We start from the raw sequence: 17158 nt of genomic DNA, 5'->3' as shown, positions 1-17158 counted from the left end.
CCGGCGTGACGGCTCTTCAGCTGCCCGTGTACTGTTCGGATTCAGCGCGGCTCCGTTTTTATAGCCGCTGGTGTCCGCTGCGGCTGCCAGCAGTTTAAATCCTCCAATCAGGTCACGGCACTGGCCACCGTTCAAATTAGACGATTGGTCGAGAGGCGCCCGGCCGTTGAAGCCTTGCAGTCAGGAACGGGCGGCCGGCGAAGCGTCGTAGCTCTAACCGACGGTGAGGAGGGGGAGGGGGAAGGGTCCGTGCCGGGCGCTGGCGGGGCGGGATGATTCACGCAGCAAGCCGCGACGTGTCCGAGAGAGCCTGGGCTTGCTTTGCGCGACGCCGAGAGCGCGGCGCTGGTTTCGAGAGAGGCCAGTGGAATGTGGGCGCCAGCACAACAACACAGATCAAGCTCCTCCAGCTGGCTGAAGACGCCGCCGCTGCCCAAGGGATAGCGACCGCAGTTTAAGCGGGGGGCGACTTCGTGTCCCTCCTCTACATCCGGTGGAAATAATGTTTCACCACCACCGCCACCACCACTACCACCACCGGGGATCTTTAACGTGCGCTGGCACCGCACAGCACACGGGTGCCTTTTGCGTTCGGGCTGCATCGAAACGCGGCCGCCGCGGTTGAGTGCGACCCCGGGTACTCCGGGTAAGAAGCAGAGCGCCTTAACCATTGAGCCACCGCGGCTGTTGGCGGTAGTGACAGATGTGCCCTGCATGCGTTGGCATTGACAACCTTATGCCAGAAACGCGGCGCTGAAGTCCTAGGCCGTCGGTGTTCATTGTGTTCCTTGGCGTTGGCGTTGAAAACGTTTTGCACTACAGCCATTTTAAGGAAAGAAAGTGCGGATAACCGGCTCCCTGGGGCATTGGACGCCTGGATCACGCTTACAGGTACGTGGGGTAATGAGAGAGAAGATGTCGGCTGCACGCGTTAGCGCTGACAACAGTGAGCGAACTCCTGCCATCAACCATTAACTGCCACCGGCCAGGGTGTCAGAGTGGTTGGGAATTTTAACGTGGATATAGACACACGTAAAATTTCTTACCACTTATGCGAGAGAACATGCCGTTCTTCTCGCTCGTAACGCCTCCCACGACTGTTACAATCTCGCGAAATACTTGCACAGACCTAGTCTTTGAGAACCAAGCATTGGTACCGCAAGTCTAGCATATATCCATCTACTACTCCGATCACAAAGCTTCCTTCATGACAATCAAGAACTGTTAGTGGAGTGTTCTTTGAAGAAGGAATATGTGTGAAAAATAACAAGTTGTCTGTGATTGTACAGGCATGTCTGGCTCGGACTCTTTGCCTCAATATATTGAAAAGCAGAAATAGTTGATGAGAGAGAGAGAGAACTTTATTTTAAGAGGAATTAGGGGCACGCGCCAAGGTGCCCGCCCGACCCCACTGCACTCAAGTGTTTATGTTCCTAAGGTCCATAAGAGTGGCAGTCCGGCCGGTGGTGATGGTCTGCACGGCCGGGTCCTCCAAGCGCAGCAGGGTCTCCTAGTCCTCCCAGGTTTTGAGTTTGTCTAGGTCCCGCGGGGGAGGGTCCGTAGGGCAGAGGGAAACGATGTGGAGGGAAGAAGTTAAGGGCTCTGGGCATAGGGCGCATGCCGGAGTGGGGAAGGAGGGATGATAGTGGGCTAGGGTAAGGGGTGAGGGGATAGAGTGTGCCTGTAGTCTGCGCCAGAGTGTTGCTTGTTTGTTATCAAGGGAGGAGTGGGCGCGAGGGGTAGAGCTGGCGTGAGGCTCTGTAGGACTGCGTCAGCTCGATGAGTCTGTGCACGCGCTCCTTCGTGAATCCCCGCTCCGAGGACACCTGAGCCCGGTTTAAAGAACCTCGGGCTAAAAGGTTGGCGGCCTCGTTTCCGGGTTTCCCTCAGCAGCCTGATGAGGAGCTCCCGGTGGTGGGGTCGTGGGATGGCGAGAAGGATTGTGTCGTTGGCGAGTATTCCGATTCTGAGGGAGCCCAGGATATACCGACCTGTTGAGGTCTGTGTATGTATTAGGCCTGTCGGTGGGCCTCCACCAGTTGCCGATCGTGTTGTGGAGGCCCATGCCTAGTAATCTGTCTGTGGGTGTGTTGAGGGGAAGATAAAGTGCTACCTTGAATGCCTTGCGAATCAAAGCATCCAAAGCATTTATGTCATGTTCGGATAGCTTTAAGCTTGGGGTAGCGTACAACACACGGCTGAGGACAAAGGCATGAATGAGGCAACATAGGTGGCGCTCCTTCATGCATCTATGATGTCCCGAAACCCCACAGATAAGGTGCGATATCGCGCCTACAACATGCTTGAGTTTCTTGAGGGTGGTAGTATTTTTGCCATCGTTCTCGATGTGCAGGTGCAATACACGGAGGGTGCCAACCTCAAGTACCGGGTCACCATTCAGTTGGATGGTAATGGGGGAGCGGGGGCAGCGGTGGTTCTCAGGCCGGATCAAGAAGAGTTCGGATTCTCTGGGCAACAAGACAGTCCGATGGTCCCTGCGCAATATTGGGTGAGTGTGGCTGCTTCCTGTAAGGTGTTCTCTATGCCGCCGTCACTGCCGTGGGTGGCCCACAAGGTGATATCGTGGTCATTAATAGTATGCTTCAAGTGGCGAATAGTTGCCAATTTTCGCGCCGATAATATTGTTGCGGGAAAGAATATATGTACAAATATTTACAAATAGGAAAGAACAGCTGCGAGCGGCACCGAGAACACAGTCCGAACTTCGTTGTCGTCTTCTACTCTTCCCACGCTCTTGGTCGTCGTCGTCGTCTACCCGCTTCAGGACCCCCGGCTGCTGAAACGCCGTCTCGGCGTTAGGGCGGCGACGTATGAGCGTCGTGATAAGGTTTAAGGCGACAGACGTGGACGATGTCGGTGTTGGCGCCAGAGGACGATGGCGAGGTTTCAAAGGGAGCAATTTCATAGTTCACGTCGGTAACACGGCGCACGACACGGTAAGGGCCACGGTAGTGCGAAAGGAGCTTCTCGGAGAGACCGACGCTGCGAGAGGGCGTCCAGAGAAGGACGAGTGATCCTGGGGTAAATTCAACGGCCTGGTGACGGCGGTCGTAGGCTGACTTCTGGGAAACTTGAGAGGCTTGGAGCCTACTACGTGCTGTTTGGCGCGCCAACGTGGCCTGGGAGATGGCGTCCCGAGCGTAAGCAGTGGTGGGGGCTGAAGAAGGCGGCATGAGTGTGTCCAAAGGCAAGGTGGGATGCCTACCAAACAAAAGGTAGAAAGGAGAATAGCCTGTTCTGTCATGAAGGGAAGAGTTATATGCAAATGTCACATAAGGCAAGGCTGCGTCCCAATCTCGGTGGTCTGGCGATACGTACACGGCTAACATGTCGGTGAGCGTGCGGTTGAACCTTTCCGTAAGCCCATTGGTTTGTGGGTAGTAAGCTGTCGCGAGCTGGTGCTGCGTGTCACACGAACGAAGAATGTCGTGAACTACTCTGGATAGAAAATAACGACCGCGGTCGGTGAGCAGTTGACGAGGGGCGCCGTGGTGAAGGATGACGTCTAGCAGAAGAAAATCGGCGACATCGGTAGCGCAGCTGGACGGCAAAGCACGCGTGATGGCGTACCGAGTCGTATAATCAGTTGCGACAGCGATCCACTTGTTGCCGGAGAGGGACGTCGGAAAAGGGCCAAGAAGGTCGAGGCCAACACGATGAAAAGGTTCCGGAGGTATGTTGATGGGTTGCAGAAGACCGGCAGGCAAAGTGGAGGGCCTTTTCCGACGTTGACACAGGTCGCAAGCGGCCACGTAACGCTTGACGGAACGATAGAGACCAGGCCAAAAGAAGCGATGCCGCACCCGAGCGTACGTGCGGGACACGCCAAGGTGACCGGCTGTCGGCAGATCGTGCAGTTCTTCAAGGACAGAAGAGCGTAGACGTTGGGGTATCACGAGCAGGAGTGGAGGGCCATCGGAGCGTAGGTTTCGGCGATACAAAATGCCGTTCTGGCGCACATAAAGGTTCAGAGACGGAGATCGATTTGCAGAACGGATGCCATCAAAGATAGGTCGTAAAGATGAGTCGTGGCGTTGTTCGTTGGCAATATCGGCAAGATCAGAGATAGCTAAGAGGCAGGGCAGGGTCTCAGCGTCCTCTAGGTCAGGTGGTTCCACAGGGTATCGGGATAAACAGTCAGCGTCCTGGTGATGGCGCCCGGACTTGTACACGACGGAGTATGAGTATTCTTGGAGGCGCAATGCCCAGCGACCAATGCGACCGGTGGGATCTTTTAGTGAAGACAGCCAACAGAGAGCGTGGTGATCAGTGACAACAGCGAATGAACGGCCGAACAGGTAGGGTCTGAATTTAGCTACTGCCCAGACAAGGGCAAGACACTCGCGCTCAGTAATGGTGTAATTTTGCTCTGCGGCTGAAAGTAGGCGGCTGGCATAAGCGATGACTCGATCTTGACCCTGTTGACGTTGGGCTAGGACGGCGCCGATGCCATATCCGGAGGCGTCGGTGCGAACCTCTGTGGGAGACGACGGGTCAAAATGTGCTAAGATGGGCGTAGTGGTCAGCAAATGGACGAGGGATGAAAATGAGTTCTCGTGAGCAGGGCCCCAGGTAAAGGGGGTGTCGTTCTTCAGAAGATCGGTGAGGGGACGAGCGATGCCGGCGAAATCTTTGATAAAACGGCGAAAATACGAGCACAAGCCGACAAAGCTGCGCACGTCTTTCGACGACCTTGGTAGAGGAAAGTCCTTCACAGCTTGAATTTTGATGGGATCTGGGCGTACACCAGAAGCGTGAACGAGGTGTCCGAGAATAGTGAGTTGGCGACGACCGAACTTGCATTTCGACTAGTTCAGCTGAAGTCCGGCGTTACGAAACACTGTCAGAATATTGGAGAGGCGCTCGAGGTGCGTGGCAAAAGTAGGCGAGAAAACCACAACATCGTCTAGGTAACAGAGGCAGGTGGACCATTTAAAGCCACGAAGAAGGGAGTCCATCATTCGTTCGAAGGTAGCCGGGGCGTTACAGAGGCCGAACGGCATGACTTTAAACTGGTATAAGCCATCAGGCGTCACGAAGGCGGTCTTCTCGCGGTCCTTTTCATCAACGGCAATTTGCCAGTACCCCGATCGAAGATCAATTGAAGAGAAATATTTGGCGCCGTGGAGGCAATCTAAGGCATCATCGATCCTTGGGAGTGGATATACGTCTTTTTTTGTGATGCGGTTAAGGTGCCGATAATCAACGCAGAAGCGCCAGCTGCCGTCCTTCTTTTCACCAGGACGACTGGTGAAGCCCAAGGACTTGACGAGGGCTCGATGATGTCTTTTGCGAGCATCTTGTCCACCTCTTGATTTATGACGGTGCGTTCGGCGCTGGACACTCGGTACGGACGTCTGCGGAGAGGAGCGGAATCACCGGTGTTTATGTGATGCGTCACCACAGAGGTCCGAGCCAAAACACGGCTATCAAAGTCGAAGATGTCGCGGAAAGATGATAAGAGGCACCTAAGATCGCGAGCTTGCAACGGTGGTAGGTCAGAAGCGATCATGTCGGCGTAGTCGTCCGTTGGGTTCGCTGTTGATGGGGCCGCAGGCAACCGGCATTGCTGAGTGGAAGGTAAGCAGCTGTCCACCACTGATATCACACATTCGGCAGCAGGGCACAGCGTGGCGAGTGAGATGCCTTGCGGGAGCGGTTGGATGGATGAACCAAAGTTCAGGACCGGAAGGTACGCTCGGTTGGCCGACATTGTAAATACAATGTGTGGAAGCGCAATGCTGCGCGTCAGGGCGAAGTCAAGTTCCGGAGTGACTACGTAGTGACCATCAGGTACAGGGGGAACAGATGAGAAAGAAATGTAAGTTGCGGCTTGAGGCGGTAGACGGACAAAGTCGACAGCACAAAGACGGTGTATAACTGGGGACGGCGACTCAGCAGAAAGAGGAAGGTCAAGCTGAACAACATTAGTGGCGCAGTCAATGAGGGCTGAATGCTCAGACAGGAAGTCGAGGCCAAGAATGACTTCATGAGGGCACTGGTCCAGAACAGAGAACAGAACGGATGTATGGCGGCCGGATATGGTCACACGGGCTGTGCATAGTCCAACAACATGAGGCGTTCCGCCGTCGGCAACGCGGAGAACGGCTTTGAGTGCAGGGGTCAGTACTTTTCGGAGGCGGCGTCGTAGGGCTGAACTCATGACGGATACGTGCGCGCCTGTATCGATCAGGGCTCTCACAGGCACTCCATCGACATGAATGGCGAGGAAATTATGGTGTGCGCGAAGGGCTAATCGAGGATTTTGGGACTGGGGCTGTACTGCACCATCACCTCCAGACACTGCAGCGTCTAGTTTTCCGCTTGCGAGCGTCCGTAGGGGCCAGGAGAGGAGCGGCGGCGTTGGGGCGAACGAGACTGTCTACGCAGGGGGGACGGGGAGCGGTTGGAGCGGGGAATCTGGCCGTCGACTGTAGCACCGTGCTGGGCTGGAGGGGGCGTGTAGTGGCTGGGCTGTTCGTCGTCGCGGTGGGAGCTGAGAGGACGGTATGTGCTGCGACGGGACCAATAATTTCGACAGTGGCGGGAGATGTGGCCAATGCGGTGGCAATGGAAACAAATGGGCCTGTCGTCGGTTGTCCGCCAGTCGTTAGGGTTTCGCCGACGTGGAGTGAAGTACGAAGGTCGTCCAGGAGCACTCGCAGTGATTTCGGGTGGTGGTGAAGACCGTACAGGGCTGGCGGGCTGGAAACCAAGGTTTGCAAGCTCTTGGCGGACGACAGCTTGTACCAGAGAGACGGTAGGCAAGCGGTTGTCGCCATCATGTAGATGCAGGGGGGCAGGGGACATAGCTTCGAGCTCGCGTCGGATGATGCGGGTCACATTTTCTGGGGGCGCTGGAGCTTCCCGGTGTCGCAGGTCTTCACATGAAGAAGTCGCAGCCGTGTTGGGGAGGCGTGTGTACGGCTGGCTAATACGCCTGCTTTTGGCTTCCTCGAAGCGTCGACATTCCTGAATAATTCCGTCGACTCTAGTGCAGTTCTTGTATACGAGCAAGTTGAAGGCATCGTCGGCGATTCCCTTCAACACGTGGCCGACTTTGTCAGACTCGGGCATGTTGGCGTCAACTTTTTGACAGAGGGCCAGCACATCTTGAATGTACGACACATAGGACTCCGTAGATGTTTGAGCTCGGGAGGCGAGGTCCTTCTTAGCGGCAAGTGTTCGGCCGAGCGGCCGTCCAAACAATTCGCGGAGTTTCTCTTTGCACACGTCCCAGCTGGTTAGACGGTCTTCGTGGGTCTCATACCAGACCCGGGCAGTGTCTTTTAGGTAGAATATTACATTTGCGAGCATAAGGGTCGGATCCCAGCTGTTGTAGGTACTCACTCGCTCGTACATGTTGATCCAGTCGTCGACGTCAGAGTTGTCGGTACCAGAAAATGTCCCAGGGTCACGAGGGGGAGAAAGAACGAGTGATGTCATGGCCGGGGCTGAGGTTTGCTGGGAGGCGTCTTGGGTCATGATGAGGGAAGGCAACTGGCGGCCGCTGCGGAGCTCCGTCGTCGGTAGACGTAGGGGAAAGCCGCACCTCCACCAAATATGTTGCGGGAAAGAATATATTTACAAATATTTACAAATAGGAAAGAACAGCTGCGAGCGGCACCGAGAACACAGTCCGAACTTCGTTGTCGTCTTCTACTCTTCCCACGCTCTTGGTCGTCGTCGTCGTCTACCCGCTTCAATATGAAGCGTGTAGGAGGGGGAATACAGAGGGCCGAAGTGTATCTAAGCCGTGCGGTTAGCGAGGAATGCTTGAATGTAGGCGTACGTACGCACACCCACATTCAATGGGGACAGGGCAATCATGATCGCCTGATGTTCATTGCGATCAAAAGCTTTGGAAAGATCCAAAGCTAAGACTGCCTTGTTGTGACCTGGAAGAACGGGGTCGAAAAGTCGCGTGTGAGTTGCAGCATGGCGTCCTGTGCGGATAGATGGGGGCGAAATCCCACCATTGTTGTCTGCCATGTGACTTGAAAGTCTCGCTAACACAACATGCTCAATGAGGTTCCCGAGGCATGAGGTTAGCGAAGTCGGGCGAAGGTTTGGATTGTATGGTTTGTTGGGTTTGGGTATGAATATTACCTTCGCGTGGCGCCAGTCCTGAGGGATATTACCATCTCTCCAGCACTGGTTCAAGTATTCCGTAATCTGGGTGATCGATTTGTTCCAGATTACGGAGCATGGAGTTTGTGATTTGGTCTGCACCCGGTGCGGAGTTGGCGCGGAGAATCAGGAGGGCCGCCCTGACTTCCGTCTCAGTGATGTCGGTGTCAAGTGTGGGATTTGCTTGTCCTGTGTAGGGTAGAGGTGTGGCGGCGCATGGAGAGGTGTACATGTTTTGAAGTGTGTCTAGGACGGTGCCGGGATCGTCAATGTGTTCGTGTGTGAGGCGCGTCACGTGGTGTTGTGTTGCTGTTTTGGTGTGTGTGGGTTCAATGAGGTGTCCGAGGAGTTGCCATGCGCGTTTGCTGGACAGGTTTCCAGCGATGCCGTCACATATCTGTCCCCAGTTGGACCGGTGGAGCTCCTCAGAGTGTTATTCGGCCAGCCGCTTTTTAAGTGTCCTGTTATGTTTGTTGCTTTTCCAGCGTTCCAGGAGGCTGTGATAAGCCTCCCAGAGGTGGGCTAGGCGTGTGTCGAGGCTAGGGGTTTCGGTTCTAGTTTCAATGTGTCGCGTGTTGTGGAGAACGTCATGCTTGATTCATTGCACCCATGCGTCGATGTCTGCGATGGGTGTGTTTTGGAGGGCGGTGCGTGCAGGGCGAAGGGCATCCCAGTTAATCAGTTTGTGTGTTGTATTTGCGTGACGGGGTGGTTTGTATGGGACAGTAATTTGTATAATGTAATGATCACCGCCCAGTGTATGTTGTGTTCTGTTCCAGGTAACATAGCGGGTGTAGCGGCTCAGCCTCAGGTCCGGACTGGTGTCCGTGCTTACACTGTTGCCGATCCGTGTAGCCATCTGAAACGTGTTGTGCACAATGAGTTTGAGGTTCTGCAGGAGCAGCCAGAGCCTGCGACTTCAATGTGTCGTGCTTGTGTATCCCCAGGCAGTATGCTGAGTGTTGAAGTCCCAACCGATGAGTAGGGGATGATTCCCTGCTAGATGGTGCAGGTTTCGCAGAAGTGATTTTAGTGAGGCCATCGGCTGGGACGGGGGGTGGTGTATGTTTGCTATAAATATAGAAGGAAGTGAATGTGTGTGATGTATAAGTCCAGTGATCACGCAGGGCGTCTCAGACGTGATGTGATGAGTTTTGTAGGTGAGGCTGCGGTGGATGAGTGTGGACGCCCTGGGTGTGTTGGTGGTATCTGAGTGTGTAGATGCGTAGGTGGGGAGGGTTGCCCGGTGTGCAGTCTCCTGGAGAAGAAATATGTGGGGCGTGGGTGTTATGGTGGGAAGGAGAAGTTGCAGAGGTGCGCACTAGGCCCGGAAGCCGCGGCAGTTCCAAGTTAAAATGGAGAGATAATTAGTGCTCCCCCCGCCATATTGGATAGTGGGGGGATTGAGAAGGGTAGTGAGACGGGTGCCAATTGGTATGTATTGCTCAGGAAAGGAAGTTGATGAGCTGTGCTGAAATTTCGCATTAGGAAGTAACGTGATCATGGGGATTTTTTATTTTTAACATGGTATTTACTATGTGTTGTTACCAACACGCAGACGGTCGTTGACTCAAGAGCGTTAAGAGGGGAACGTTGTGAGCGCGTTATGGTGTGTGACCAATAGAAGTTAATAGCGTGTGTTTGTGAAGAGTACTCATCTTACATCACTATAAAGAATAAAACCAAATATTTATATGCTAAATAGGCGTGAGAAATAGAGAGCAAAGAAAAGGCGGTGTCATAGTGCTACATTACTGAAACAATTTGTTTAAGGTTTATGGGAATATAACGTCCGAGAGCGACTCAGGGTTTGAGGGACACTGGAGTGAAGGCCTCTTTTAATCTCGACTCTTGGTGTTCGTTAACGGGCCATGATGTCGCACAAGACAGAGGCCTCTAGAAAGTCGCCTTCATCGAAATGCGACCCCCGCAGCTGCGATCGAACCCGCGTGTTTCGACTCAGCAGAACAGCGCCATAACCACTGCGCAACCGCGGCGGCTTGAAACAATTGATGGATACATATATCAGTATATAGAGGTGGAGTATGTCGTGCAGTGTAGTGTTCGAAATGCCCCCAATAACTACGATTGGTGAATGGTAATCGATAATCTAATCGGTAATGGTGATTTTAATCGATCATCGAGATTGATAGTTTGCTTGTGAATTGTTAATCGGTGGGATATGAAAGACATGGAAGATGATGCATCGCCGGCTGGCACTGGCAGCCAGGCCAAGCATGCACTATGCCAGTAGCCGAACGAAGAAGATCCTTTAATAGTTTAGTCGCGGCAGTATATTCACAGGTAGGGCCATCAGTGGCGCCGTCCAGAACAGGTTAATATAACTATAACATCCCGTTCTTAAAAAAAAAAAACTCACCACTATGGCGGCTCTTTTGAATGCTTGCTTCACATTCACAGCTCATAGTCCGCGAACAACGCGAGTTGCCGTCGCTCTCGTGCTGATCGTGGCGAAATTGCTGGTGGTTCCGTTCTATCTGGTGATGCTTGAGCGGTGCTATTTTGCGTTGTTGACGGTCCTGTTGCTGTGTGATGCGCCCCAAGGGAATTCCAGGTAGCGCCGACGTGAAATCAAGCGACGGCAGCGGCCACCCTTGCTTCCTAGAGTACGGTACTAAACGCTCTCGGTTCCACCTACGGCCATCTTCCAGTCGTACATGTCTTGGTGCCACTGCTTAGCAACAGTCAAGGGCAGGGAATACCTAACAGCATCTTTGAGAATGTGCCCTGGCGACATGAACCGTACTTGTTGGCCTGGGTGAAGCGCCGTGTGCGTGGCAACTCGTCGCCTATCCGCGTACTGTTTGCTTACTTGCTGTGGGGTTCTGTCACTCTGTGACGCAACGCTTGCAACTCAATGTCTAGCCGCTGGAAGAACTGGGCGCCCAACGCTCCGACTAAATCCAGCTTAGTTCTTGGGTGAAGACCATGCAGAAGCATGCAAGGTTTTTCGCCTGTCGTCCCGTGTAGGGTGCATCGGTGATTGCATCCTTTAAGGGCCACTTTTCCTGCAAACTCACCGGGGCGGACTTCTTCAGCACAGGGTTAAACTATGCGATCTGTCCATTTGCGTGTGCATGGTAGGCCGCGGATAAAGTACCCTTTATATCTCATTCTTGCAGGAATTTTTCAAACTCTGTTTATGTGAACTGAGGCCGATGATCGCTCACAAGTTTTTCGTGGTAGCCTTCCCTCCTGAATACACTGCGTAGACGTGACGCAACGTTCGAAGACGTGACGTTAGCCGTGAAACCGACTTCGGGCCATTGGCTAAAGCAGTCGATTAGTGTGTAGGCAAACCGGTTATCTGCTGTTGCATACGCAAATGATCCTAGGATATCAATGCCTAATTTCTTCCACGGACATGAATGGAACTCTACCGGTTGTAAAGGGTGTACTACTGGTCGCACCTGTTTGTCTCCAGACTGACAGACAGCGCGAGACTGAATCAGATGTTCCACATGTCTGTCAGCTGGCCATGAGTACTTTTTATGCAACCGTTTTTTTTTTTGGTCCGTTAAATACACGAGAGTGACTCATGAGCTGCTCCCAGGAGGCGCCCAGTTAGCGCTGCGGACACAACAAACTGCTTGTAACGAATAAAAATCCCTCCAGCGACAGACAGTTCGTCTCGGATGTGTGAAAAGAGTGTGCACCTGATGGCATATTATTACTTGGAGGAGGCAATGACGAGGTAGCCCACTGCATGTTGTCCTACTGCAAGCGATCCTGCGAATTCAGCAACGAACTCTTCATGGGTTATGCTCGAAGAAACAACGCACACTGCGTCATCACACCCTTCCGGCTCCATGTGCCCCACGAGTGCAGATTGGGGCATTCGTGACAGCGCATCCGCTACAACGTTTTTACTGGCCTGCTGGAATTTTATTGTGCAGTTGTTATCGAGTAGCCGAACATGCCATCTTGTAATTCTGAAGGGTCTGCGACCCACCACTTTTGTTGCCAGCAGATTTACCAGGACCTGATTATCTTTTCCCAAAAGAAACGAACGGCTCCACAGGTACGCACGCTAATGTTCGCAGGTCCATACACATTGCAAAGCTTCAAGCGCGCCAGTCGAATACTTCTTTTCCGCTTCTGTCCATCCCCTGGAAGCGAAGTCAACAGAAACCACATCGTGACCACGCCGCTGATGCAGTAATGCTCCGAGGTCAATTCCGGACGCATCAGCGGTAACGATGGCCTCAATAGCAGGATCAAACAGCTGCAAGCATTTGTCAGAAAAAGAAACGACGCACTTCATTAGACAAAGTTTGGCACTTGGAATCCCACTGGAACGCTCAATCTTTTCGCAGCAACTCACGAAGGCGTTCGACCACCTAGGCGTATCGAGGAATGAATTTTAGCACAATAGCCAGTCTTTTCTAAGAAAGGAACGTAACGTTGCATTGTCCGTCGGCGCAGAGGCTTCGTAATGGCATCACTGTTGCTCTGCAGAGGTAACACGTCTTTATCACTCGTGAGATGATCAAGGAATGGAAGTTCGCTCACACCGAAAATCCACTTTTGATTTACTTCAGCCTGTTGTCACTAGTTCGAAGAAAAACTTGCCTAAGGTTCGTGTTATGTTCATCAACTAAGTTGCCAAATAAGGAGTCATCTATGTAGCAAAACGAATTTCTGCACGATCTCAAAATCGTTGTTATCGTTTTTTGAAAAGTTACCGGAGCTCTAAAAAGTCTGATAGATGCCCGTCGGAATCGGTACAATCCTTGGTGCTCAATGAACGCTGTTAAATCCCGGCTTTCTTGGCTCAACGGAACTTTGTAGTACGCTGCAGGTAAATCCATTCTCGAAAAGCATTTTTCACCATGCAGCTTATTCAGGAGCTCTTCTGCGTGTATCAGCGGGAAGTTGTCGACAATTTCCTTGTAGGGTTCAGTTAAATCAATGCATAAGCGTACTGACCCATCCTTTTCCCGCACATTTACAAGCGGTGATATCCTTCAGATTTGTCAGTTTTTTCGATGACACCCTCCCGTTCAGGACGCTTTAGTTCCTTGGACGCCTGGTCTCTTACTGCTAACGGCAATCGCCACAATTTCGGTGCAACTTGAGTTGCGGCTTCACGAATTCGCACGCTGTGAATGAAGCTCTGCGCCATACCTAGGTTCCCATCGAACAAGTGTGTAAAGTCAGCGTGCAATTCGTGCGGAATGATCTGAGGCGCATACGAAAGTGTCATACAGTTTACGCACCTGCCATCGATTTGCAGACGCAGCGCGACGATGGCGTCTAACCCCAGGATATCCGTCCCTACAGGCACGACATGGAGGAGCATGTTTGCTTGGCGGCCGCGGAGTACAACGGGAGCAACGAAACATTCCGCACAACAATGCGATTGCGCGAAGCATCAAAGAGGATGGCTGTAGATGGTTGCAACGAAGTCGAAAGCTTCAGCGTATCGTACCTATTTGCAAAAGTGAGAACGCAGAGGTGGTGTCCATTAACAGTGAAATAGTAACCGCATGCACTCGCACGTACACTAGTATTCCTGTTGTATGCCTTCGCCAAAAGTGAAGAACTGTCATAACCCGAACGTAATCTTCAGCAGTGACCTCTCGAATGACCAGCGATTGCCTGGGCTCTTCCAGATTTCTGCGCTTACGTTCTGAATGACCCAACGTACCACATTTGTTGTACGTTGAAGAACTTGCTATGTGCCACTGGAAGCTGCAACGAAAAAAAACTCTAGAACTGGTTGTTAGCTGGCCTAGCGCTGCTCTAGACACTGTACAAAACTCTGGTCGCGCGGCACACTTCTCGTTCTACCTGACATGGGGTAGAGCATCACCTGGTTCAAATAACGACATCACATTTCACAGCGCTGTTCACACTACCGAATATCGATCACTCCGACCAGTTGCTGGTGAAAATATACCTTCTGCATTTAATGTAATGACTAAAGTTTGAGCAATGCACAGCACATTTCCTAATTTTTCCTTGGCAAAATGGACTGCATTGAAGGTCGATGGCGCTCTTTCAGTGCCGCTTTTCGCCAGCTGATCGGAAATGCTTCGGCTGACGCATCATCTCTAGAAAGCTTCATGACGGAAGCAGGATTCTCGGCTGGCATTTATGTCGTCTGCCTAAAAGTTCTGACGCAGTTTTACTGGGTCGCCGAATTGCGTGCTTCAGGGAGACAAGCTGCTGTCAACATCAATTTTATTTCGTCATCGCAAATTCATCTGCCCGAGTTTGTATTGTCATTTTTACAAACATCATCCGCGATTACGAAGATATTAATGCTGTAGCTGCTACTGCGACGTCCCGAAAAATTTTCCGCAGCTCCTTGTCGGCACTAAGAAGGGTTGAAGCTGGACAAGGAGGCGAAGTCGCAGCACGAACACGCCTGGCTTTCCCAGGCTAACGAACGCATTATGGTAAGAACGATGATAGCTTGGGGCTGGCGGCGAAATTAAATGGCCTTAGCAAATATAGTGGCGCTCGAGCGCATTCACGTAAAGAAGCAACAGCGGAAAAGCTAAGCATTTCATATTAGCAGGGTGCGGCGCTCCAGTGCCTTGTTTGGCCTCATGGCAGAAACGAAGTTGGGAAATATGACGTTGCAGCCGAGGCTAGTGTTCGGAAACTGCACAGTCATCATTCGGAATGTACTCCGTTTTCACACTGTATACGAAATACTGCGTCAATTCGCAAAATGTAAAGGGTCTTCACTTGCAGTTCACCTCTTGAGTATAGTTTTTTAAGTGGTAATTGTGAGAACCTTAGCAAAGTGAATATGTTTATTTTAAATGCGACGTCCGCACGACTATAACTCGCGGTTTGCAACGCCAGCCGAACGGAGGTTCTTCTGTAATATCTGAAGCCGCTGGCTTCTTTCTGCATTTGTGAAGGTTAGTCTAAAGGCTTTCAGCAGCTTATCTCTAAGCGTCGTAAACTTTAAATTTAGCGCGTGCAGAATGGTGGCGCTTGTGTTCTTCGGCAGCCACAGAAAACTTTTTTTGGTATTGCCGTGAGGGGTTTTTCTTTTTTATGAGAATCAGTTAGCTCAAGTGAGCGTTTCCGTGGAAGGCCTATCTGTTCTCTTCCTGACTCCAAAACAGCCCTCACCGTTAAGCTGCATCTGGTGCAGGTGCTTGGTATTCACCGGAGCCATCCTTCATCAGCCGCAGCAGATGACAGGGAAAAGACTGCGCGGCCGCCATAACCAGCGACAAGACTCAAAGCAACCACCATCTACACTAACTGCCACCTTAGCTTGGAGCCCTTCCATTTACTACCTGAGAGTGCAATTAAGCTTCCACATTAATCATAAGCTCGCCTCAGGTGGGCACGAGGCCCACTTCTGGGAGCACCTGCTGTGACAAGTCAGTGGCGCATCACTTAACCGCTGCCCCACTGCGCCAGGAGGGGCATGAGCACTCCTAGGGTTGGATGAATGGTATCGGTTATGCGGTTTAAAGCCCCAAATCAACATGGCTATAATAGATGCCGAGAGGGATTTATGATTGTAAAGTACAAATTGTAGTACTGAAATATTTTTGGAATAGCGCATACAGACACATAAATACGAAACCGGTACCGTTGAGACATGTTCCTCGCTATCATAAACCGAGAGTGCGCACTCACTACGGCAAAGCAACTAGAAAATATTACGTGTCAGCTATCTTTAACGAATTACCGGATGATTTATTTTCTTTAACCACCCGCAAAAAACTGCGTGTTGCAGTTCAAGCGTTAGAGAATCTTTAACATGTACTAAATCTTATCAGTGCTTTTTCCTTCTTTCCGTGCCAAAATTTTTGTGTTCTTCATGTTTACGTCTTTTAATTTTCTTTTGCCTCTGATGGAGCTCTGATGTCGCGCGAAGATTGCCGCGGCTGCCGGTTGTCGCCGCACAAGCCCACTTGTGGCTTCGGCGCTTCCGTTTCTTTGTATGTTCAGATTATGCTGAATAAAGATTATTATTATTATTATTATTACAGACTGACCTACATATATAGGAATTAACCTCATACGCTATCGCGTGGTACACTCTAGGTGGACCCTAAGTGTGCCGACGAAAATTTCTTTCCACTAACGGGCCGGCTAAAACGCATAAAAAATAACTAAACACCCTGCACGACGTGCGTTCTATACGAGAGGGCACTCTTGATTATCGTGACCAGCATTCAGCGTAAATAACAGACTCAGCACAAGCTGCATTCAAGGATCAACAGCCAAGTTAACCTGGCAACATGTATTTTGAAGAAAGTCTATTTTCGGTAAATGCACCTGAGCATGCAACAACAAATAAAGTTTGCTTCTTAATGCAAGGCTGGAAGTTGTCGCTCTTTCGCTCTTTGAGATTTAGTGGGGTAGGCTAGTTGGTGAATCATTTCTTCTAAAGATTAGAGCAGACGCAAGATATAGAGAAAAAAATACACAGCACAATATTTTTCAGCGCTTGTGGTCTGTATGTTTCTATCGGCCCATCTGTCTGCACTAAACCAGTACCACTGGCATTTGCCAAGCTCGTACGAAAGCTTGCTGAATCTATCGCCCTCTTCCCTCTTTCCCCGCGCTTGGCGGCTCACCTGGGAAAGCAGACCAGCACCGATCCCCGGCGAGATATCTGAAGACGCGTCTCACAGTAACTCCATCGAGTGCGTTTGTCTTGTTAGCCTGAAGCAGCCGGTCTGATGCATGTTGCGCACGCAGTAGTGTGGCTGGCCTTTTGGCACCTTAACAGGAATGACCGCAGGAAAAGAACCGTGCGCCAAGCAACGAGCGCTACTGCCTTATATAGGTAGAGGCTTCGCCAAAACAGTACAAGCCCCCTTGGATGCCACACTGATGTGCCAGAGGCGCCATATCACTACGAAACTATTCATACACCCACCAACACCGACCAAGAGTCTTGTCATCTAGGGACGCACATAAATAAAGAGGAATCACATAAATATACACGGCTGGGAGTCGAAGTCGCGGAGGCGTGCACTGACCACCTTTGCAGGCCGCT

This window comes from Amblyomma mixtum, chromosome 8 (genome assembly GCF_055824585.1).
Source record: "Amblyomma mixtum isolate Tamu chromosome 8, ASM5582458v1, whole genome shotgun sequence".
Lineage (NCBI taxonomy): Eukaryota > Metazoa > Arthropoda > Arachnida > Ixodida > Ixodidae > Amblyomma > Amblyomma mixtum.
The sequence above is the reverse complement of the archived record's forward strand: the minus strand, read 5'-3'. Positions refer to the sequence as shown.